Source organism: Chrysemys picta, chromosome 1 (genome assembly GCF_011386835.1).
Source record: "Chrysemys picta bellii isolate R12L10 chromosome 1, ASM1138683v2, whole genome shotgun sequence".
In the NCBI taxonomy this organism is placed as follows: domain Eukaryota; kingdom Metazoa; phylum Chordata; order Testudines; family Emydidae; genus Chrysemys; species Chrysemys picta.
In genome coordinates, this window is record NC_088791.1 from 306570029 (window position 1) to 306595447 (window position 25419).

General features: G+C 46.7%; 1 protein-coding gene across 9 annotated transcripts in view; it reads right to left on the minus strand.

Moving 5' to 3' along the window:
- Positions 1-25419, minus strand: part of PDS5B (PDS5 cohesin associated factor B) — a 276903-nt gene that overhangs the window by 153809 nt on the left and 97675 nt on the right. Inside the window, exon 1 of one of the 9 annotated variants that reach the window (XM_065594596.1) lies at positions 2218-2333. The exons of the other annotated variants lie outside the window; for them this stretch is intronic. The gene's annotated coding sequence lies outside the window, so the exon portion shown is untranslated. Of the gene's footprint in view, positions 1-2217; positions 2334-25419 lie in introns of those variants that run through there. 9 annotated transcript variants of the gene reach the window in all.

Here is a 25419-nt window from a genome sequence, read left to right on the forward strand (position 1 = left end):
TGACTGCTCCGATCCCTCTCCACACTCCTGCCCCCTGACAGCCCCCCCAGAACTCCCAACCCATCTAAACCCCTCTGCTCCCTGTCCCCTGACTGCTCCGATCCCTCTCCCCACTCCTGCCCCCTGACAGCTCCCCCCCAGAACTCCCAGCCCCCTACCCCCCGCTCCTTGTCCCCTGACTGCCCCCTCCTGGGACCCCTGCTCCTAACTGCCCTCCAGAACCCCACCCCCTACCTAAGACTCCCTGTTCCTTGTCCCCTAACTGCCCCCTCCTAAGACCCCCCCCAACTGCCCCCCAGGACCCTACCCCCTACCTGTACACTGACTGCCCAAAACTTTCTCCACTCCCCTCCAAAAGCCCCCCCCCGTTTCTTGACTGCCCCCTCCAGAACCTCCCTGTCCCTTCTCCTGCCCCCCCTTACCCTGCTGCTCAGAACAGGGTGTTGGGCTCTGTGCCAGCCGGACACATGGCTGAGCTCCCCTGCACAACACAAAACCCGGTCCCTGGCCCTGCACAGGGCTGCCGGAGCGGGCTGCAGGAGGAGGAGCTGCCAGCCGGCCCAGAATGCAGGGGGGGGGGAGGAGGAAGCTGCTCCGGAGTCCAGCCCGGGACTTTCCTGCAGCCCTCCCAGCCGCTCGCTCTGCCGGGGGAGGGGGAAATCCCGGACATTGTGAGTGCTTTACAAATTCCCCCCGGACGCTATTTTTAGCACACAAAAGGAGGACATGTCCGGGTAAATCCGGACGAATGGTAACCCTAGCAAAGATTAGGAGGCATACTAAAAATGCAGGAAAGCCACTAGATACCAAGAACATTGCTGACTCTGCCTGATCTGCATTCTTAAACATATTACTGAGCTTTAGATTTTCAGGAATCAGCTTACTTTCAAAATCCCTGACAAATATATCCAGAGAACTGACATTTCTGAAAACTGAGCACTTAAAAAAAAAAAAAAAGGAGGAAGAATTTATTTTTAATCAAGATGTGTATCTTATTGAGCAGCTATTTGCCAGTTTTATGACCATCACTTGTCATGTCATGTTTAAATATGAACTGTGTTCTATGGGGAGCAGGGAAGAGGTTTACAATTTTGTGAGGCACCTAGCACGTTGCTGGGTGTTTTAAAAGATTATGTATAAATAAATTTGTTTTCACCTCTTCTCCACTACTTGGTCAGAAAAGACCGTATGGTTGCCCCCCTCAATGATGTGTCTGTCATACACACACACACACACACAGAATTTTGAGACACTTGTGGGTCCTCCTATGTTCTCCTTGAGCTTCCCCACTTTGATTTCCCCCAAGATGAAAAAAATTAGCTCTACCCCATTTAAGAGGTTTGTGTTGTTTTCCTGTAAAAACAGCTTCCCTCCTGGATCAGTGTTTGTACCAACTGACAAAATTACAGAACACAGCCAAACAGCTGCCTCTCACCCTGTATGGGTACATAATCTTAAAATACGAATTAACGCTAAAATACTAACAAAGGATTAAATCTAATGCTAACTGAGTAACACAAACTATTTACAACAGACTAAACAACCAGAGTTTAAAACAGAAATAAAGGACCACTAAAGTATTCTGACTCTAGCCTAAGGCTATGGTTGAAGGAACTGAGTGGCAGGTGGTTCACTACGCCCCTTTATGCCCTCGGGGGAGAGGGAGATGGCCTGAGAGCATGTGCAGACCATCAGGAGACTGCTAGCAAGAAGAAAGTTCCGATCTCCAGTGCTAGGGAGCATACAATATCATGACTGGAAGACAGACAACCACACGAATAACTAAACTGTAGAGACAGTCAAAACACGGCAATTAGCTCCCTTATTCTTTAGGCTAAGGTACCATCTACCAAAAAAACATGCCCCTTACTTTAAAACATGCCCCTAGACTAAAAAATGAAACCAAACTTATTACAGACTTGCTATCTACGTGTACTTGTAATGGTTCTCACTCAGGGTTTGGTATGGAAGCATGGCCTAGTGGTCAAAGCTGCAACTTGTGACCAGCAGCGGGGTTGCGGGGAGGGAAGCCTGGGCCCTCCCACTCCACTGAGCTCTGACCCAGGGCCCTCTGGGCTACCGGTAGTCTGGCAACCGAAGCCCCAAAGGCTGCCCTCCCTGGGCCACTTCCTCTCGTCACCCCACCACCCAAGTCAGCTTAGTTCACGACTTTCCCCTGTTGGGGAAGTCCAAATCAAATAAATAAAAAGGGATTACCAGTGTCCAGCGTCCACAGGCCGGGGGTACTTCTCTTCTCTGATTGTTTCTGGGGTGAGTCCTCCCTTTCCTCAGGGAGGGCCCTTTTTGGGCAGCTGTGTCAGACTCTAGGCTTCCCTGGGCTCTATGCTACTGGAGCTGTGGGCTGCCAGTCTGCTCCTTTCCAGCTCTGTCACCCAAATGAGCTGGTTACCTGTCTTAATTCCTCCACCAGATGGAGCATTTGCAGCAGCTGTGGCTGGGCCCAAAATAATCCCTTAACCCCTTGTTGCCCACTGTGGGGTTTGAACACTCCAAACCCTTATGGAAATACCTGGTATTTCCACTTAGTCTTTTTGGGGGGGGCGGGGGGGGAGGAGGAGAAGACGAGAGCAAGGCTGGAAAAGAAATGGACATGAACCACAGATTTTTTTTGATGGCTACCCTAACAGCCCAGGAGCTTCCCCTGAACTAATTAGAGCACATGATCCATGGTCTCAACACTCCCAAAAGCCCTTGAAAGCTTTTTAAGTTATCAGGTGGGAAGGTTACTACAGGAACCACTAATTATGTCTGAATACACTTTGAGGGGAAATAAGACAGGGACTGACAGAAGCAGGACAAACTGAAGTGAAGATATTGTGAAAGTGACTGGTCAAATAGTGTCAACTGACCACCTATTATTTTACTATGGTCAAATACCCCTGATGTAAGCAGCGGCCTTCCTTTTTGATTGCATCATGATGCCACTGTTAGCAAGGCTACTTAAACGTCTTTATCACACACTAATGTCACCTGTTGGGAAAAAGGTGAACTAACTGAAAGCTGAGTATCTCAATTGGCTGGAATCTTCTAGAACAAACACTGTATGTACATACATCTTTATTTGTATATCGAGCCATCAGTTTACATCATGGTTCACAAAGCACATTAAACAAGTTAAAAGACATGATCCCTGCCCCTCAGAGCTTACAAAACTGGCAAAACAAATATACAGAAATTAACTCAGAAGGGAACTGGAGAAAGGAGATAAGGGTTCAGATCATAGAATATCAGGGTTGGAAGGGACCTCAAAAAGTCATCTAGTCCAACCCCCTGCTCAAAGCAGGACCAATTTCCAGACAGATTTTTACCCCAATTCCCTAAATGCCCCCCCCAAGGATTGAACTCACAACCCTGGGTTTAGCAGACCAATGCTCAAACCACTGAGCTATCCCTCCCCCAAGGTTCAGTCATTAAACCTTCTCCCACAACACAAAGAACAGAAGCACAGCTATTAAACCTCTCCCTTAAACAAAAGTATCACAGCTGTTCACCCCTCAACACTTCCCCCAGTCTCAAAAACAAACAACCCACATTAAATGCATATAAATACGCTTCCACTTCTCCATTCTCGACAAAAATTTCCTTCATAACCCCCACCCACCCCTATCCCCAGTGAAACCTTGCAGATATGAAATGTTCTATGCTAATGACAGGGGTGACATCACATGTCTGCAGAAGTCCTTCCCTTCATGCTCAATTTCCCCTCCTGCTGTTGCTGCTGATTCCATTTTTCTGAATTAAAATAACTCCGCTGAATAACTTGTTTTTTTAAATTAGACATAAGTATCTAAGGCTAAGCCTAACTCTACGGGAGACCATAAATTCTTTACTTTTTTTTTGGTCACTCTTGTTACTGTTCTGATAAATTAGTGGTTTAAAATATTTGCCCATTTGTGACATTTGACCAGGCAATTGACTATTTATTTTTGGACTATCCTAACATATTCCCTCTCCCTCTGAGAACAAAAAATGCAATGTAGGTCTTCTGTAAGATAGGTCCAAGCTCTCTCTCTAGAAAGTTATAGGTGAGGCCCATTCTAAAATAGCTCTAACTCATGTTGAGGCTGCAGAAGCTACAGAGGTGCAGAAGAAACCTCAATTTTGTCTTAAAATTTTTTTAAATAGCCTATTTGTAGCTCTATTGGAGAGAAAAAGCTCTCTAGGATAGTGACCAACCTATTCTTCATTGGCAAGACAAATCAGTACTGACCTTTGAATAAAAACATTCTACATGGAGCCAGCCAAACATGTGGAGTCTTCTCTCCTTATCTGGGCATTCCCCCCCTACTTTCTCTGACCGCTTGAAATACTGAACATAAATACCAAAGCTTTTTTCATTATTATTATTTTCAGAAATATTTTCGCTGTTTCAATTTTCATTTCCCCCTTTATTTGTTCCTTCTTAGGATGAACTACCCGGCTTTTTAGCACAGTTCAAAACACTTTAGGGAGAAATAACCTGCTAAATACTTTGTCCTCTAATGATCAGGAGCAAATTCAGAACCTTCTCTTTTTGCTAATGACAAATAGAAGGCGAGCATTAATCTCTTTTTAATAAAATTGGATTTCTTTACTTTTGGGTGTTTAGAGAGAGAGATGTAAATAACTGAAATTAACTCTCTTACTGCCCTCCTGGATCAAATATTCTTCCAAATAAAATAGTCTGGTTTTCATTTTGGCCTTTTAGTTTCCAACTTTCGGAAGGGGCTGCAATTTTACTCTGATAATCAAGGATACAAGGATTGAATATGCATCTGAGTGCCCAACAGTGACCCTATCTTTACAAAGCACTAAATTAAAATATTCCATAATCCTGTCTTTTTGCAGATATTTTAAGAGCCTGCCTGGTTTAAAAAAAAAAAAAAAAATCTTGCTAAGGTGCCTCCAAGGGAAGAGTTAATTATGAGTAAACTCCTGACAAAGAGCCAATTTAGGAATTTAAATAAATTGCCAATGTTGCTGTCTTTTTTAAAGTAAACGTGCTTACGCTCTACAATATGGGATCCCAGTAATCACCGTTACTACTGATGGAGACAGAATAATCTGGCAAGTGCTTGAGGAAATGAAGATATAGTATGATTGTTTAGGTTCTGCCCCTGCTCAGTCTGGCTGGAGACAAATATTACCTACAGGTAGGAATGGAAAACTCAGATGAGATTGAGAAAAGGGATATTTTTTATTATGCTTTTGCACTGCAATGCCAGAAATGGGGCAGACCTGGTTTATGTTCTGGCTCCCATATCAACAGAACCATCCTCTAAATTCCAATTGTACAATCATTCTAACTGAGTACGTCAAAGCAAGATAGAACAGATTAAAATTTAGATTCCACACTGAGTTTTCAGTGTTAGCAGTTTAAAAGTGTTACTTACCCCAAAACTTTTATTAATTATATTTATTATGATAATGCCTGTGAAGGAGTGTACTAGCCTTTAACTGTTAACCAGGAGTTCACACCCTAGATATAATTAGACTCCCTGCTCCCCTTAAGACTGACTTATTTAAACAGTAAGAGGTAGCTGGCTGGTTGTGGGGATAGAGACTGGAAGATCCACAGCTAGCATGGGGATCTCTGACCAGCTACCTGAAGGCTGGCCTGACCAGACAGACTTTTGTTTTGGATCCTTAACTTTTGGAGTTCTGAACATGGGCCTTGTGATAAGGGTCTGTTGAGATATCTGAGTCTACAAATTTACCCTAATTCTAAAAACTGTAAAAAGTGAAAGTTAGTTCATAAACTGTCACAATGGCCTGTTATATAAAATTGTTTAAGAACAGATGTAAGGAGGAGACTGACAATTAATTTAAATAGAAAGGAAGGGTTTTACTGATACCACTCATGGACTGTGTTAAAATTATGACTGGTAAACAAGAGAAGCAGAGGACCACAAATCAATGAACCAAAATTCGTGTGATGGAAATTAGACCTACTGAGATATACCTACACTGAAATTAAACACCCAAGGCTGGCCTGTCTCAGCTGACTCAGGCTCACTGGGCTCAGGCGACAGGTGTGTTTAGCTGCAGTTTAGACATTCGGGCTTGGGCTGGAGCCCAAGCTGTGGGACACCACAAGGGAGGATCCTAGAGCCTGGGCTCCAGCCAAAACCCAAACTTCTGCACTGCAAGTAAACTCCCCATAGCCCAAGCTCCGTGAGCCCTAGTCAGTTGATATGGGTCAGTCACGGGTGTTTAACTGCAGTGCAGACATACCCTCAATGAACAATTAGAGGACTGACTATTCCACTCAACATTCCCTTTTTGGGTTCTTAAGAGAAAAAGCAGCCGTTTGCCAACAACTCCTGCAACAAGCTTTAGCATCACGGCTAGAGGCCTGCGTGGATACAAAATTTTTATCTGTGGATGTGGATATCCACACAGCTGCAAGGAACCAGAGTGGCGAAAGCAGCAGCATGTTGGGCCGCCGCTCGTGGGAGCCAGCGCCCTACGCTGGCAGCTTCTCCAGCGTGGCTGTACCGCGCCCAGGCCCGCCCACTGGGGAAGGCACTAGGTCACCAGCAGCTGTCCCTGGTCGCGCTGCTATGTGCAACGGGATGAGATGCACACCGTTGCATAGAAGGGACTCTAGTTCTAATCCCAAGAAATGTCCTCAGAGTGGGCCAGAGAGAGGAATCCCTCCATGAGCTAAATCCTGAACACCAATTGGTATGTGAGACTTCACTTCCCTCTCCCGCTCAGTATCCTTTTCCTTCCTCAACTTATTTCTTTTCTCCCCCTCCCCGCCCTCCTCTTTTGCCTTCTGTTTAACAAGAGTCTGGCTTAACTAGCCATGACTGCCTATTTTGCAACAGTGCTGTGAATCAGTGACTAGGGTGTCAACCAAAAGCAATGTCCTAAACAGCCCATTGCTTGTACAAGTTTGCCAGGTCTCAGAGTGATAAGACCATGTGCTAAGCCAGGGTTTTTCTAGCAGTGAGGCTGCAAGTCGAAGTCCACAACAAAGATAGAAGCTGAATTTTCTAACTTTGGTATTCTTTTCTCTCCCCTTTTGCCTGTGTTTGTCTTGTTTTGTCTTCTGAGGAAACGGGATCAGACAAACAGAAACAACAGCTCCAGCCTGCCTCAATTAACTTCTTTTCCCCAAAAATGATACAACTGTCAAAAAAGGGGGTGTTGTCAAAAGAGGTTTTTTCTCCCTTCTAAAAGCTTTTTCCAGATAAAGGGAAAGGGAACAAAGCATACTGTTAAAACGAAAGCCTTATTTAATACTTATTTCAAATTCTCTGGGGTTTTTTTTCTTTTATGCATCTTCAAGCACATTTGTTGGCAAGCAGTTGGGAAAAACAAGGCATAGCGCCAATGCCACACCTGGCCACAAGGAGGCACGTGGGGTGGCCCAGTCATTTACAGGGCCTATGGGTCAACTAAGAACTGGGCCACAGGGACACATTGTGCTAGGTACGATGCAAACATGGAATAAGTCATAAGCCCTGTCCAGATGAGTTCACAATCAAAATAGACAAGACAAAGGGGTAGGGAATATATAACAAAAGCAGAGTGAACCAGCATGATGTGTCAAATGTCATGTTAGCTCTCACTTATGTATTTATTTAAAGCCTTTCAATGGGATGTTAGGAGGAGATTAGCTAGATCATGGAAAGGAAGGGAGTGCAAGGGGATGGAGCACACAGCTAACCTACACAGTGAGGAAAACATTCAGTGTGAAAATGCATAAAGTACTTGGACGACATTATCAGTTTCCATCCCTACGCCTGAACTGCATGCGGGCAGCTGCTCTACTGGCATCAAACATTCATATTTTATAAGGCTAGAAGGGACCATTGTGATCATCTAGTCTGGTCTCCTGCATAACTCAGGCCACAGACTTTCTCTGAATTAATTCGTGTTTGAACTAGAGCATATCTTTTAGAAAGACGACAAAACCTGATTTTAAATTTGCCAGTAATCGAGAATCCACGACCACCCTTCGTAAATTGTCCCAATGGTTAATTAATCTCACTGTTAAAAATGTATGCCTTATTTCTAGGGCTGTTGATTAATTGCAGTTAACTCACGCGATTAATTTTTTTTAATCAGTTTTAATCACACTGTTAAACAGAATACCAATTGAAATGTATTAAATATTTTTGGATGTTTTTCTACATTTTCACATCTATTGATTTCAATTACAATACAGAATACAAAGTATACAGTGTTCATTTTTCCACAAATATTTGCACTGCAAAAATGATAAAAGAAACAGTATTTCAATTCATCTCATACAAGTACTGTAATGCAATCTCTTGATCGTGAAAGTGCAACTTAAAAATGTAGATTTTTTTGTGTTACATAATTACACTCAAAAACAAAACAATGCAAAACCTTATAGCCTACGAGTCCACTCAGTCCTATTTCTTGTTCAGCCAATCACTCAGACAAACAATTTTGTTTACATTTGCAGGAGATAATGCTGCCCGCTTCTTGTTCACAATGTCACCCGAAAGTGAGAACAGATGTTTGCATGGCACTGTTGTAGCTGGCGTCAAGATATTTACATGCCAGATGCATTAAAGATTCATATGTCCCTTCATGCTTCAACCACCATTCCAGATGACATCCACGCTGACGACGAGTTTGTTAGATAACAATCCAAAGCAGTGCAGACCGATGCATGTCCATTTTCATCAGCTGAGTCAGATGCCACCAGCAGAAGGTTGATTTTCTTGTTTGGTGGTTTGTGTTCTGTTGTTTCCACATCAGAGTGTTGCTCTTTTAAGACTTCTGAAAGCAAGTTCCATACCTCGTCCCTCTCAGATTTTGAAAGGCACTTCAGAATCTTGAATCGTGGGTCAACTGCTGTAGCTATTTTTAGAAATCTCACATTGGTAGCTTCTTTGCATTTTGTCAAATCTGCAGTGAAAGTGTTCTTAAAATGAATAACATTCTAGGTCATCATCAGAGACTGCTATAACATGAAAGATAAGGCAGAATGCTGGTAAAACAGAGCAGGGGACATACAATTGTCCCTCAAGGAGTTCAGTCACAAATTTAATTAACACATTTTTTTAACGTGCATCATCAGCATGGAAGCATGTCCTCTGGAATGGTAGTCAAAGCATGAAGGGGCATACAAATGTTTAGCGCATCTGGCATGTAAATACCTTACAATGCCAGCTACAACAGTGCCATGCGAACACCTGTTCTCACTTTCAAGTGGCACTGTGAACATGAGGAGGGCAGCATTATCTCCTGCAAATGTAAACAAACTTGTTTCTCTGAGCGATTAGCTGAACAAGAAGTAGGAGGACTGAGTGGACTTGTAGGCTCTAAAGTTTTACATGGTTTTGTTTTTGAATGCCCTTGTTGTTTTGTACATAATTCTACATTTGTAAGTTCAACTTTCATGAGAGATTGTACTACAGCAGTGGGTCTCAAACTTTTTTTTTACTGGTGACCCTCTTTCACACAGCAAGCCCCTGAATGTGACCTCCCCAATAAGTTAAACACACTTTTTTATATATTTAACACCATTATAAATCCTGGAGGCAAGCGGGGTTTGGGGTGGAGGCTGACAGCTCGTGACCCCCCATGTAATAACCTCGTGACCCCCTGCGGGGTACGACCCCAGTTTGAGAACCCCTGTACTACAGTACTTGCATTGGGGGAATGAAAAAAACTATTTTGTTTTTTACAATGCAAATATTTGTAATAAAAAATAAATATAAAGTGAGCATTGTACACTTTGTATTCTGTTATAATTGAAATCAATTTGAAAATGTAAAAAATATCCACAAATATTTAAATAGATGGTATTCTATTATTGTTTAACAATGCAATTAATCCCGCAATTGAGATTAATTTTTTTAATCACTTGATAGCCCTACTTATTTCCAGTCTTATTTTGTCTAGGTTCAATTTCCAGCCACCGGATCATGCTATACCTTCCTCTGCTACACTGAAGAATCTTCTATCAAAATATCATTCCCTGTGTGGGTATTTCTAGACTGATCAAGTCACTCCTTAACTTTTTCTTTTTTAATTTAAATAGTTAAAGCTTGTCTCACACTACGAGAGATGTTTTCCAATCCTTTAATCATTCTCTTGCTTCTTGTCTGAACCCTTTCCAATTTAGCAACATCCTTCTTGAACTGTGGACATCAGACCTGGACACAGTATTCTAACACTAGTCGCACAAGTGCCAAACACAAAGGTAATATAATCTTTCTATGCCTACTCGAGAGTCCGCTGTTTATACATTTACGGATCCCTTAGCACTTCTGGCCAGAGCATTGCACTGGAAGCTCATGTTCAGCTGATTATCCACCATGATGTCCAAATCGTTTTCACAGTCACTGCTTCCCAGGGTAGAGGCCTCCGTTCTGTAAGGCCGACATTCTTTGTTCCTAGATATGAGAGTTTATATTTGGCCATATTAAAACACACATTGTTTGCTTGGACCCAGCTTACAGAACAATCAGGATGACTTGGTATCAGTGAACTATCCTCTTCATTATTTACCATGTCCCCAACCTTTGGCTCATTGGCAAACTTTATCAGTAGTTATTTTATATTTTCTTCCAGGTTACTGATGTATTGAATTTTATTGGGCCAAGAGCCAATCCCTGCAGGACCCCACAAGAAATACCTGCTCCATGAGTCCCTATTTAGTTACATTTTGAGACTTCTAAATTAATCAGTTTTTAATCCTGTCAGTCTCTGGCTGAGGACCTTATAGTTTCTTTGCCAAAATCCATATGGCTAGGGGGCCAGGTGGGAGGGAAGGGACATGCTACATGGTCATAGTGCCCACAGAGGGGTGTTTCCATTGCACAGTTCTTGGGGTGCTGGGAGAGGGTTACCCCCAGCTAGGCCCCATTTTCCCCTAGTGCAGCAAAACCATTGTTTGCAGCTGCTGTGCCTGCTTTTAAGCTAAGCTGAGCCAGTAAATTCTGAATGTCACCGAGACACTGAAGCTTGAGACAAACTCCACTGTGCCATTTTACAGGGTCAGTTTCTCAGAGGCCAACAGTCTAATATGGTGGTGTGTAAACTTTCCTGACCTGGTGTTTCTTCCAGGTTTAAATTTTAGTTCTGCAAACATACTGCTAATGGTTATTAATAGACATGAGCAGTAATAAGATTTTCTGTTTTGCGGGGAAAAAAATAAGTTTTTGAAAAAAATTCATTCTGTAGAAGAACAAAAATGAAAAATTTCTTATCTAGGAATTCTCTTTTATGCAGCCTCTCTCCAAATTCATTACTAATAAGTTAATGCCCCCCACCCTGTGGAATTGGGAGTGGCACAGTGTTGTTGCTGCAGGATTTAAGACTAAGCTCCACCCTTCAGCTCAGGCCACCAGAAAAGTTTTCCATAGCAGTAGAAACACTCCAACATATTAACATTGAGACAACCTGATAATGTATTAAACATATATTGCCTTGAGGTTAATTTAAGTCTCATTCTAGAGAAAAATTTCAAATTTATATTCTCGTCATTTACCAGACTATCAGCGTGGGCTGAATTTGGAGAGAAGCTACTGACAAAGTTATCGGGTAAGAAATTTCTGAATCTGTTGCACAGTTTGTATACTCATTCATTACTCATGGGAAGTAGCTAGAAGTGAATCCCAGAAGTACTCAGTAAGCTTGAGATGTATCTTCAGAGCTCTAGGAATGCCAATTAATGCCACAACCTTCCAAGGGTTAGCAAAAACTTATGGGAGAATTATTTTCCAAGAACAGTGAAAAAAGAAACTTTGCTTGAACAGAAAGGTTTCTGGAGCTAGAATAAGCAGCTTTTCCTCATGATAAAAGCAGTGTAGTTCTTCTTTGATTACACTTAACACTTGGAAAATGGAGAATACAATGTACCTGTCTACAAAATACTGGTATGTTTGGTAACCACTTTCCTAAGGTACTTGTTTGCTGGACTCCAAACAAACCTTCTGGAGAAACTAGCATAGGTGAAATCACCAGAAAAAATAGCTACTGAACTGTATAGCAACTGATGTTCTTAGAGACATTTTGTGCACATATACATTCCACTGTAAGTGTATAAGTGCCTAATTCATTCAAGTCCTAGACTTTTGCCAGCAGTACCACTAGGTGGCACATGCAACTCTGCCCTCTTTGTGAAAAGGGGCATGCTACTTCCTGCTCTACTGCTTCACTCTGAAATCTAATACACAAAGTAGCAGGAAAGGTGGGAGGATTGTAGAATGTATATGTGCATAATACATCTAAAACATAGTTACTTAGGTAAATAACCTTTTTTTCCCCCATTGAGTGATTGTGCACATATACATTTCCCTGTAGGTGACTCCCCAGCAGTTGGCTTACAAGTGACTTCTGATTACTTGAAAAGAGACTGCAGCATTGACTTGCCAAAATTGGTATCATCCCAGGAAGTCTGAGTAATAGCATAGCATCTGACAACCATTTTGCTGGCTTGCAAACATCCACTATAAGTATATTACTCAAGAAAGCTGATGAAGTGGTATGAGCCCTAATAGAATGGGCCATTATTTTCAGAGGAGAAACCTCTTCTAGATTATAGCAGATTTTGATACAGTCAGAAATCCAGTGAAATATATGCTGACTGCCCTTTATCCTTTCAGCAAGGGGTACAAAAGTCTAGGATACAATCTGAAAAATTTCGTGTGGTCCAGGTAAAAGGAGAGAGCCTTCCGAATGTCCAAAGTTTGAAGCCTCTCCATCTTTGCTAGAATGAGGTTTCAGAAATAATATTCGGAGATGAAAGGTTTGATTGAGGTAGAATGCAGATACAACCTTCAGCATATACGATGGGAAACCATGTCTTTGTTAAATGTCATAAAAGGGAGTCAGCTTATGGTGCTTGTAGCTCCAACACCCTTCTCGCTGAATTAATTGCTACCAGAAACAGTTTTTATTTACAGCAACAATAGGGAAATTATTGCTAAAGGCTCGAAGGCAGAATCAATTAAACAAGACAATACTTCAGGTCCCTTGAGGATATGTATGAAAGACCATTTAAAAATCTATATCCAAGTTATTTGAAAAACTGAAAACTCATCTATGGTAGATGTAGCTTCCAACTCCAAGATACATGTTCCTAGAACTCAGCACTGGGCTCGGTACCGGAGTCCAGATCGGGTACTGTCCAATGAGATGGCCAATCCCTTTTTCAGAGGTCATAGAATAGGAGCACCAGGATTGTAGGAAACCCCCACGGGTTCCAAAAGGGCTGCTGCATTGGCATAGGCCCAGTGACCACTATGCCAAGCACTCGATGGCACTCCAGTGCCTGGATCAATGACAAGGTAGGGATGACTGGAGGAGTGGTAGGACTGATTCCCTGGAGGAGGAGTCAGTCTGACGACCACGAAAAAGTAATTCCCACCAGTGCCACATACCGGGGCCAACATAGTTGGTTTCCCCTTAGACAGTACCACAGGGCCTGGTACAGGACAATAACTGTTGGCCACACATTCTCTCCTGCCTGCTGGCACCAATACCACCAACTCCTATACTGCAAGTGACTGACGTGATAGCAGGTCCCAGGCAGAAGCAATGCCTCTGGTGCGGACAGCACTGCAATAGCGCTGGTACCACACTGTTCCTCGGGCTAAGTTCCCTCTAAGCTGCGTGGCCACACAGTCACACGGCAGCCTATTAAGTGCCGTGCAGACACTCAGGGCTGCAGCGGGGAGAGGAACCTCTCCTCCAGCCCGAACCCAGCCCCGGCCTGCTGGGCCAAGGGAGAGCCGCCTATCCTGTGGTCCCACCCAGCCCCAGAGCTGCCATGGAGGAAAGAGGAGTCTCTCCCCTCCAGCCCAAGTGCTGCTGCAGGGAGAGAGAGAGCTGGGGGGAGTTCTCACCCCACTGTAGCCCTGAAGCAACCTGCACCCCAAACCGTTGTGGAAGCAGAGAAAAGAACTGACAGAAGGACCAATCCATTGTCTACAGTACCCAGTCATGCCAAGCAAAGTCTGTCCAGTGCACCAGCCCTGGGACTTCCTGATTATGCTAAACCTGGTTAATGTCTGCCCAAGATGGATTATAACACTGAACCACCGTCCTTGTACATCAAGGGAATTTCTACAAGCAAAAAACTTCAAACAACAACTATTAACTAACTAAACTATAACTATACTAAAGTGACCTATAACTATATACAAAGCAGAAACCAGTTTCTAAGCTAACTGAAGTTCAAGAGCAACAGGGAGCTCCAATTCCTGCCATGGGCAGTAAGAAGGAACTGAAATGGAGCAGATGGCCATGCCTGTTTTATTCTGTTGGCTCTGTGCAGCAGGAGAGCATAGGCACATGCACTGCCTAGTGGTATTACTGGCAAGTCTTCAACACAAGGGTATTGAGCACACACACCTACAGTAGAATGTATACATGCACAATCATCTGAAGGAGAATTTTGGGATTATTATATTTGCATTACAATTACATCTAGAGGTTACAGCCCCATTGTGATGAGCTCTGCACAAACACAGAAGCAGTCTCTGACCCAAAGAGCATTCTGTCTTCTCTTGAACTGTAATGTAGATAAATGAATTAAATATCCAAGTTATGTCTGGATACCACACTTTATTGGACATTAATCTAGAATCCATGCTCAACTACACTTTTCTTCCAAAACCCAAGCTTTTAACTGTATGTATTCCAAAACTGAATGAAGAGGTCCCTTCTAGAGGTCTGGAGTTTTGTGTAGATACAGTGTGGGGTCACTGGCTATCTAGCAAGTCCAAAGTGACTTCAGGTCCAATGGAGGACTTCAACTCTCCTTTTTCCTCTATCCACCACACCACCACCCTAATAGTCAAAATGAACTAAAAGAATGCATTTTATGAGATTTCGGAAATCAACCCTCCACAAAGAGTAAGCAAGGGTCTAGAAGAAAGTTGGCTTGACTTTCGGCTTCTTGTTCATATTTACCTGCCCACTAAGGGGCATTTGGATGTGATCTGAAAACAACACCTAATATTGCATTGCATCAAATGCCTGGTTCTAAGTCCTGACAAGGAATTTCTGCAGGTGCATTGAGAAACCCACTCAAGGGATGAAGCTAATGCATGGCACAAGCAATCCTAGCCATTGGAGATAACTGACTATCCCTCAGGAAAAAAAATTGATGCAATGAAATTTGGATCTCTGCAAATCTTACCATTAGGGCAATAGCCATGTCTGTTTTAACCTCAGGGTGAGCAATTCTCTGCACTGAGATCAAAAGATGTTCTTTATTTTGAAGACTTGGTGGGTCTGAATCCTTTCTAGCTGTTGTCCATTTATGAATGGGTCTTCTTCAATGGACAGGGTACTGATTAGCATGCTGCCTATGAATGGGTATAGGGTGCATAACATGCAACTCTGCCTTGCTGTGATTGGCACCAGTCACCTACGACTCTGGGTGTAGGGGGTGAATCAGAAAGGGAGAGTCTTGTACCGGAATTGTGAGCTCTTCTACACAAATGCTCTTTTGTCTTTGTCATGTTGAGGATTTTGTTAGTTTGGAGGAAAATTTATGTAGGTTTCCGTGGAAGTTTCAGCTACAGTTTTTTCTTTCTGCCAGGGTAACTGTCCCTTTTTAGATACACTTGATGTGGTAGCAACCAACGGATTGCTATGCTGTCTTTGATAGTGAGAGTTGAGGCCTCTCTTCAATCTTAGCTACTAATTTCATTAATATTTCCCCCAACAGCTCCTTACCTGTAAGTTTGGATGCATAAGGTATCTGTTTAGGATGATCAATGGCTATTCATGAGTATAACCTGGCTTTCTTGTAGCCACCAAGATATCCATTGCTCATCATATATCACATCAAGGGTTTGACTAACATAGAACCCAGGACATCTCTCTCCAAGCAAGGATCGAACATCTAGATCAGTGTTTCTCAACGACCAGTCTGTGGACTGGCATCACTCCCTGACACAGTTTAGAAAGGCAGCAAGCTGGTTTCTAACATCAACAAGGTTGAGAAACACTATTCTAGATAAGCCATTTGTTTGCCACAAAGTAGACTTTCCTTACTAAATGTATGAAAAGATTTTAGTCTGAATGGTGATCGCTAAGGCTCTGAAATTGCTATGCAGTGTGTCACCATTCAGAGGGTCTGTGGGGTCTTTTGGAAGGAAGTCCCCTTCTGATGAGGATTGTCTTTCACTGGTGGAGCTATTGCTGCATCAATGTTAAGCTCCCAAAATTTATTAAATTTGTGTTTTTGTAAAAACATTTTAGTTTAACATTTCATTTAATCAGATATCCTCATTTGGATATTATGATACCCTCAAAAGCCACATCAACAGCAAACCATGCATCTAATAATGCTTGAAAGGGACGATAATATTAATGAGTTCCTTGCAAGCCACTGATAAGAACATAGGAACATAAAAATGGCTATAGTGGGTCACACCAAAGGTCCATCTAGCCCGTATCCTGTCTTCCAACAGTGGCCAATGCCAGGTGCCCCAGAGGGAATGAACAGAACAGATCATCATCAAGTGATCGATCACCTGTTGCCTATTCTCAGCTTCTGGCAAATAGAGGCTCGGGACACCATCCCTGACTATCCTGGCTAATAGCCATTGATGGACCTATCCTCCATGAATTTATCTAGTTCTTTTTTGAACCCCGTTATAGTCTTGGCCTTCACAACATACTCTGGCAAGGAGTTTCACGGCTTGACTGTGTGTTGTGTGAAAAAATACTTCCCTTTGTTTTAAACCAGCTGCCTATTAATTTCATTTGGTGATCCCTAGTTCTTGTGTTATGAGAATAAGTAAATAACACTTCCTTATTTACTTTCTCCATACAAGTCATGATTTTATAGACCTCTATCATATCCCCCCTTAGTTGTCTCTTTTCCAAGCTGAAAAGTCCCAGTCTTATTAATCTCTCCTAAAACAGAAAGGGCTAATCATTTTTGTTGCCCTTTTCTGAACCGTTTCCAGTTCCAATATATCCTTTTTGAGATGGGCGACCACATCTGCACACAGTATTCAAAAGATGAGCATACCATGAATTTATATAGAGGCAATATAATATTTTCTGTCTTATTTTCTATCCCTTTCTTAATGATTCCCAGCATGCTGTTGGCTTTTTTGACTGCTGCTGCACATTGAGTGGATGTTTTCAGAGAACTATCCACTATGACTCTAAGATCTCCTTCTTGAGTGGTAACAGCTAATTTAGACCCTGTCATTTTATATGTATAGTTGGGATTATGTTTTCCAATGTGCATTATTTTGCATTTATCAACCATGAATTTCATCTGCCATTTTGTTGCCTTGTCACCCAGTTTTGAGAGATCCTTTTGTAGCTCTTCACAGTCTGCCTGGGACTTAACTATCTTGAGTAGTTTTGTGTCATCTGCAATTGTGCCACCTCACTGTTCACCCCTTTTTCCAGATCATTTATGAATGTGTTGAATAGGACTGGTCCTGGTACAGAGCCCTGGGGAATACCACTATTTATCTCCCTTCATTCTGAAAAAGAACGGTTACTTACCTTCTGTAACTGTTGTTCTTCGAGATGTGTTGTTCACGTCCATTACACATTAGATGTACACGCGCCGCGTGCACGGACGTCGGAAACTTTTTCCCTTAGCGGCTCCCGTCGGGCCGGCAGGGCCCCCTCCTTCCCGCCAGAGCGGCGCCCCGCTCCAGGGTATATATATCCCTGCCGACCCGACCCCTCCGGTTCCTTCTTGCCGGAGACTCCGACAGAGGGGAAGGAGGGTGGGAAGTGTAATGGACGTGAACAACACATGTCGAAGAACAACAGTTACAGAAGGTAAGTAACCGTTCTTTCTTAGAGTGATTGTTCACGTCCATTACACATTAGGTGATTCCCAAGCTCACCATTGGAGATGGGTAGGAGTCAAGGTACAACTGACTGTAGCACAGCCCGTCCGACCACCGCGTCCTCTCTGGTCTGATGGTGGATCGCGTAGTGGGCTGTGAACGTATGTACGGACGATCAGGTGGCCGCTTTACAGATCTCCTGGATAGGGACCTGCGCCAAGAAGGCCGTCGAGGACGCTTGGGCCCTAGTCGAGTGGGCCCGGATCTCTGGGGCCGGAACATTGGCAAGCTCATAACATGTGCGTATACAATGCACAATCCACGCCGATAAGCGCTGTGTCGAGATAGGCAGGCCTCTCATACGTTCCGCAATGGCAATAAACAGCTGAGGTGTTCTGCGGAACGACCTGGTCCGTTCCAGGTAAAACGCCAATGCCCTTCGAACATCGAGGGTATGTAGGCTGCGGTGATGAGGGTCCATATGGGGTTTAGGGAAGAACACCGGTAGACAAACGTCCTGTCCCATGTGAAACTGCGATACCACTTTCGGGAGGAATTTGGGGTGCGGCCTCAGTTGCACCTTATCCTTATGAAAAACTGTATAAGGGGGTTCTGAAGTGAGGGCCCTGAATTCCGATACCCTCCTGGCCGATGTGATGGCCACGAGAAACGCCACCTTCCATGAGAGGTGCATGAGGCAGCAAGTGGCTAGGGGTTCAAAGGGGGGCCCCATGAGCTTAGTTAGGACTAGGTTCAGACTCCACGCAGGGACCGGTGGGCGCGAGTAGGGAAACACCCTCTCCAGCCCCTTGAGGAATCGGGCTACTGTGGGGTTGGAGAACACTGACACTCCCAACTCTCCCGGATGGAATGCCGAAATGGCAGCTAAATGCACTCTAATCGAGGCGGGCGCAAGCCCCTGATGCTTGAGGTGCAGTAAGTAGTCCAGGATTGACGGAACTGAGGCCTGTAGAGGCTGTATGTGCTGAGGCTCGCACCAGTGGGAGAACCTTTTCCATTTGGCCAGGTAGGTCGCTCTTGTGGAGGGCTTCCTACTACTAAGGAGAATTTGTTGAACCTGGTGAGAGCACCTGTGTTCCGCATCGTTCAGCCAAAGAGATACCACGCCGTGAGATGTAGCGATGACAGGTTCGGGTGGAGCAGGCAACCTCTGTCTTGTGTGACTAGGTCGCGATGGAGGGGGAGGGTGATCGGGTCGGCTATGGACAATTCCAGCAGGGTCGTGAACCAATGCTGGCGTGGCCAGGCCGGGGCGATGAGTATAATTGTCGCCCTGTCCCTGCGGGTCTTGAGGAGGACCTTGTGGATGAGCGGGAATGGAGGGAAGGCATACCTCAGGCTCCCTCCCCACGGAATCGTGAAGGCATCTGCCAATCATCCCGGGCTGAGGTTCTGAAACAAGCAAAACTGAGGGCATTGACTGTTGTCCTTGGTGGCGAAAAGATCCACCCAGGGAAAGCCCCACCTCCGGAAGATTGAATGCAGGACGTCCCGCCGCAACGCCCATTCGTGCATTTGGTAGGATCGGCTGAGGCGGTCCGCTAACCCGTTTTGGATCCCCGGGAGATACGTTGCAATGAGATGGATCGCATGGGCTATACAGAAGACCCATAATTGGAGTGCCTCGCGACAGAGGGGAGAGGACCGGGACCCACCCTGCTTGTTTATATAGAACATGGCGGTAGTGTTGTCCATCAGGACTGCCATGCTGTGACCTTCTATGGTGGCGTGGAAGGTCTGACAGGCGAGGCGAACCGCTCTTAGCTCCTTTAGATGGATGTGAAGCAACCTGTCTTCCCTGGACCACAAGCCTTGGGTCCGCAGTTCCCCCAGATGCGCCCCCCAACCCAGGTCCGATGCATCCATTACTAACATCAGAGTGGGCTGTGGGGTAGCGAAGGGGATCCCTTCGCAGACCTGCTGTTGATCGAGCCACCAGCGGAACGAGCCCAACACCCGATCCGGGATCGTCACCACCAGATCCAAGGGGTCTCTGTTGGGGCGGTACGTTTGGGTAAACCACAACTGCAAGGGCCGGAGCCTTAGGAGGGCATGTCTGACTACATGTGTGCAGGCTGCCATGTGTCCCAGGAGCTGCATGCAACACCTTGCCGTTGTCGTGGGGAATTTCTGGACTGAGCTTACGGGCCTCTGAATTGTCAGGAACCGTGACTCTGGGAGGCTTGCCCGTGCGGTCACCGAGTCCAGGACGGCACCTATGAAGTCCAGTCTCTGTGTGGGAGCTAACGTGGACTTGGGCACGTTGACCAGGAGGCCGAGCCTGCCGAACATCTGTAAGGCCAGCGTCACGTGAGAGCGGACCTCGGCCTCTGACCTGCCCGCGAGGAGCCAGTCGTCCAAGTACGGGAACACGCGCATCCTTCTCTTCCGAAGGAAGGCTGCTACCACGGAAATGCATTTCGTGAATACTCGTGGTGCTGATGCCAGGCCAAAAGGCAGGACCGTAAATTGGAAATGGCGCTGGTTGACGGTGAAGCGCAGGAACCGCCTATGGGCCGGATTGATGGCGATGTGAAAATAGGCATCTTTCATATCGAGGGCAGCATACCAATCCCCCGGATCCAGGGATGGGATAATAGTTCCAAGGGAGACCATACGGAAGCGCGTTCTGACCAGAAGCTTGTTTAGGTCACGCAGGTCCAAGATAGGACGGAGGCCCCCTTTTGCCTTGGGAATCAGGAAGTACCTGGAGTAGAATCCTTTTCCCCTTAGGTCTGGTGGGACCTCTTCCACTGCTCCTACTGCGAGAAGAGTCTGTACCTCCTGCATGAGAAGTTGCTCGTGAGAGGGGTCCCTGAAGAGGGACGGGGAAGGGGGATGGCAGGGAGGGGGCGAGGAAAACTGGAGGGTATAGCCCGCCTTCACTGTGCGCAGGACCCAGCGGTCCGATGTTATGCGCAACCATGCCCGGTAGAAATGGGACACGTGGTCCTTGAAACTTAGAGGAGGATCCGGCATGGAACGTGGTACGCTGTCCTCGAGCGTAACTTCAAAAGCCTGGTTTGTTCCCTGGCTGCGGCTTGCCCTGGCCGTGACCTTGGCCCTGGTTAGGCGTATTGTTACGTCTCCGCCTGTTATCCCTGCCACGACGGCGGTACGGTTCGTGCCGAGGGCGAGGGCGGTACTGCCTCTGTGGTGGCTGAGGCTTAAAGGGCTTGCGCTGTGTCACCGGGGTATGCATTCCTAATGACTTTAGGGTTGCTCGCGAGTCCTTAAGGCTATGTAGCCTGGCGTCCGTTTGGTCGGAGAACAAGCCCGAACCTTCAAACGGGAGGTCCTGCAGGGTGGTCTGCACCTCTGGCGGAAGGCCTGAAGCCTGTAACCATGCCGAACGCCTCATCACTACCCCTGACGCGATTGTTCTAGCCGCTGCTTCGGCTGAATCGAGGGAGGCCTGCAATGAGGTCTTGGCCACCGCCATCCCCTCGTCCACCAGGGCCGTGAACTCAGGATGTGCATCCGGAGGTAGGGAGTCTTTGAACTTGGAGACTGATGCCCAAGAATTAAAATTGTGTCTATTCAGAATCTCCTGCTGATTAGCGATCCTCAGCTGGAAGCCCCCAGACAAATAGACTTTCCTTCCGAACAAGTCCAATCGTTTTGCCTCCTTGCCCTTGGGCGCAGGGGCTTGCTGGCCATGACGCTCTCGCTCGTTGACCGCCGAGACCACCAGCGAACAAGGAGACGGGTGCAAAAAGAGGAAGTCAAACCCTCTAGATGGGGCGAAGTATTTTCTCTCCACGCCTCGTGCAGTTGGTGCACTGGAGGCCGGCGTTTGCCACACCGTCTTATAGTTGGACTGGACTGTCCGTATAATCGGGAGAGCTACTCCGGAGGGTCCCTCCGGGCTCAGGATGTCGACCATGGGGTCCTCCTGTTCTACAGTCTCCTCCGCTTGCAAGCCCAGATTGAGGGCTACCCGGCGAAGCAGGTCTTGGTGCACCCGATGATCAATCGGGGGAGGGCCGGACACTGTCGTGCCCGCTACTGCCTCGTCCGGCGAGGAGGAAGAGGTCGGGGCCCTTTGCCCATCCTCACCTTCCTGCAACCCGTCATCGACTGGTTGTTCCTCTGGAGCCTGTCCCATGGTGTGGGACTGGGACGGTACCGTGCTCGGTGCCGAGTCCACTCCCTCCCGCTCCTGCGGTCTAGCGATCGTTGCCTCCTTGTGAGAGGGCGGGCAGTACCGCGGAGAGCGGGATCGGTACCCTGATGGCCCGGATCTCGAGGTCCTAGATGGGGGCCCTTGCTTGTGGTAGGCCCAGGGTGTCCAGAACGGCCAATGGCTTGGTTGGCCCCATTGGGGATGGCCAGAGGCTTCGTAGTCCCTACTAGCCTGTGCCCTATGGGCATACCCGCCATACCGGCCCGAGTCAGTCTCCGACACCACGGACGGTGATCTGGAATGCCACAGCGGAGCCGTAGAACGGTGCCGGTCCGGGTTTGGGGAGTAGTGCCTCCACGACCAGGACCTCGAGCAGCGTCTCGCCGACCTGGACCGGTACCGGTGACTACGGGACCGGGAACGACTACGGTTGGTCGGTCTCGGGGAACGTACCGCCGACGCATCCCGGTGCCGACTCGTGTATGGCTGCTGAGTCGGTGCCGACCGCTTGCTGAGGCCCGACTGCTGCGGCGCTTTCTGCGCGGAGGGCAACCGGGAGTCCACCGAGGCGGAGCTCGACCGGGACCGGTGCCTTGAACGGTGCCGAGATGGCGACCGTGATGGGCGCACCATCGCCGGCTTGCCTCTGTGTGGCAGTCTCGGCGGAGCGTCCTCAGTTTGCGGAGGGCCCTCAACGGACAATGCAATGAGGTCCTTTGCTGCCTCAAAATGTGTCCGGAGTGGAGGGCTGTTCCAAGAACTCCTCCAGCCCTTCTTCCTTACTCGACGCGCCTATCCCGGGGCTCGACGGGCCTTTCGGCGCCGGAGCCACTACCGGGGCCTGTGCCGGGGCCGTACCGGCCTTAGGCGCACTCGAGGTCTTCGCCAGCACTGCCCTCTTATGCGGGGAGCGTCCTCGGGCCTTGGGTTGGCCCTTCGATTTTGTCGGCGAAGACGACCGGTGCCGTACATGCCCCCGTTGGGTCGGTGCCGTAGGCTTCGAGTGACCCGCCGGCGCCGGTTCCCGCACCGATGCCGGGGCGCTCCGCACGGAGGTAGACGGTGCCGCCGAAGTGGAGGGCTGTAACGCCGTCTCCATGAGCAGCTGCTTGAGGCAAAAGTCTCTTTCTTTCTTAGTTCTGGGCTTAAAGGCCTTGCGGATCTTGCAGCGCTCTTTCTGGTGAGCTTCCCCCAGGCAGCGGAGACACGAGTCGTGGGGGTCGCTCAATGGCATAAGCTTACGGCACGTGGCACAAGCCTTGAAGCCTTGGGCGTGTGGCATGCCCCGCCGCCCAGGGCCGGTGCCGGGGTTGACCAAGCAACCACAGCAGGAACTTAAGTGCCTAATGAGCTGTTAACTACTAAGCTTAATTTGTTAGTCTCTAAGGTGCCACAAGTACTCCTGTTCTTCTTTCTACTAACTACTAAATAACTGATAACTGTTGCAGATAACACTAATGACTATGCTAAGGGACACTCTCAGACGAGAGACAGTTATTCCAACGCCGCCACGGACGGTAAGAAGGAACTGGAGGGGTCGGGTCGGCAGGGATATATATACCCTGGAGCGGGGCGCCGCTCTGGCGGGAGGGAGGGGGCCCTGCCAGCCCGACGGGAGCCGCTAAGGGAAAAAGTTTCCGATGTCCGTGCACGCGGCGCGCGTACACCTAATGTGTAATGGACGTGAACAATCACTCGAAGAAGAACTGACCATTTATGCCTACCCTTTATTTATCTTCTAAACAGTTACCAATCCATGAGAGGACCTTCCCTCTTATCCCATGACAGCTTACTTTGCGCTTAAGAGCCTTTGTCAAAGTGTTTCTGAAAAAATATAAGCACACTATATCTACTCGATCCCTTTGTCTATATGCTTGTTGACCCCCTCAAAGAATTCTAGTAGATTGGTGAGGCGCGATTTCCCTTTACAAAAGCCACGTTGACTCTTCTCCAACAAATTACATTCATCTATGATAGCCTGTCTTGGAAAGGTCCTGTATGTAGTTTGTTTTTGTAATGCATGTATAGTACTTCTTCCCCTGGTTGTTTAAATGGGAGTGGTAGTATGCTATTCATCCTGGCACGGGGACCACACAACAGAGGAGGGGTCCTGGTACACATATCTTGATTGTGGAAACAGCTTGTTAAAATATCCTTAGAGAGCTTAATGGGCCACCTCTATCTGTACCCCAGGCTGCCTGGCACCCAAGTAAGTACTGTAGGAGCAATCAGAGCTCTACCTAGTAAATCAGGATTTTATTGCACACAGGAAGAGATTTCTCACCCCTCTATAATCCTAGGGTTGTACAGCTTTGTGGGGAGTGTAATTCTCATGTGCCTCTGTTCTGGTCACAGACTGCCTGAAGTGCTCCTATGGCTTTAATGTGGAGTGAGCCTGTGGAACAGGGAAGGGATGGTGAGCAAGACCCTTTCCCTAGCAGAGCAAAGGTTTATGGCTGATGATGATAAGTCAACTCCATTCCACTCTTGCCTCAAGCATGACACTCTTTCCCTTGCAGAGAGGGTGTCCTTGAGTTGAAAGCCAGGCAGGAACAATTCCCTTTAGGCTGCAGCCTGAGGCAGGACTGCACAGGAGAGAGAAGATTCACTACACGCCCAGACATGCTGCAGGATCGGGGAAGGATAGTGAGCATGATACAAAGGACTGCAAGACATAATATACAGGAGAAAACCCCCAGCAAACACTCCCTCAGGAGAAGAAGAGGTTTAACCTTTGATTTTCATCCTACTTGTTGATTAATAATACTAACCCCTAACTTGCAAAGGACACACTTGTTTTTGCTTTCTTGAGATCTTGAGTTTGCAAGACTTACCTCTGAGACAGTCATGAAAATCTCTTAATTCACAGTAGGAAAAAGGGGAGTTGCACAGAAGCCCTGATTCTTTTCCCAAGCAGTTGACAACCCACTTAAGCATATGAGGGTCACTGGATCCTTTTGGAAACTTTCACCCCATCCCCCCACCTGGGTCTGTTGTGGGACTTACCCCTGAGCCAGCAGGATAATTTCCTCCTCAACCTGAGACTCCCCTCTTTCCCCGCCAAAAAGCTCAGAAGCTCCTGATAAGGCTTTTCTGTGTTGCAGTCAAGGCTCTTCAGGGCATGGTGAAAGACCCAACAGGTCAGTCTGACTCTGAGCCCCATACCCTGGCAGTGCAAGAGTTGTCTGGCTGGGAACAGGCAGGGCATAATTCACACACTGTAGAGCCTGTAACTACTTCCTCACATATAAAACACTGCTTACATTTAGATAGGTATTTGCAGGGAAGCTCTGCCATGGCTGAGTGGGGACAGAGTACTCCAATAGGCAGCAGCAGATGGTGGTAGAAACCAGAAAGCTACCATGTACCCAATCTGGGAGGGAGGAAGGGAGGGAGAAGGAGAAGGAAGAAGACTAAGTCACAACTGCACAAAAACTATTAAATAAAAGATTTTAAAACAAAATGGCTGGAAGAAACTGAACCACAAACTTATTCCAC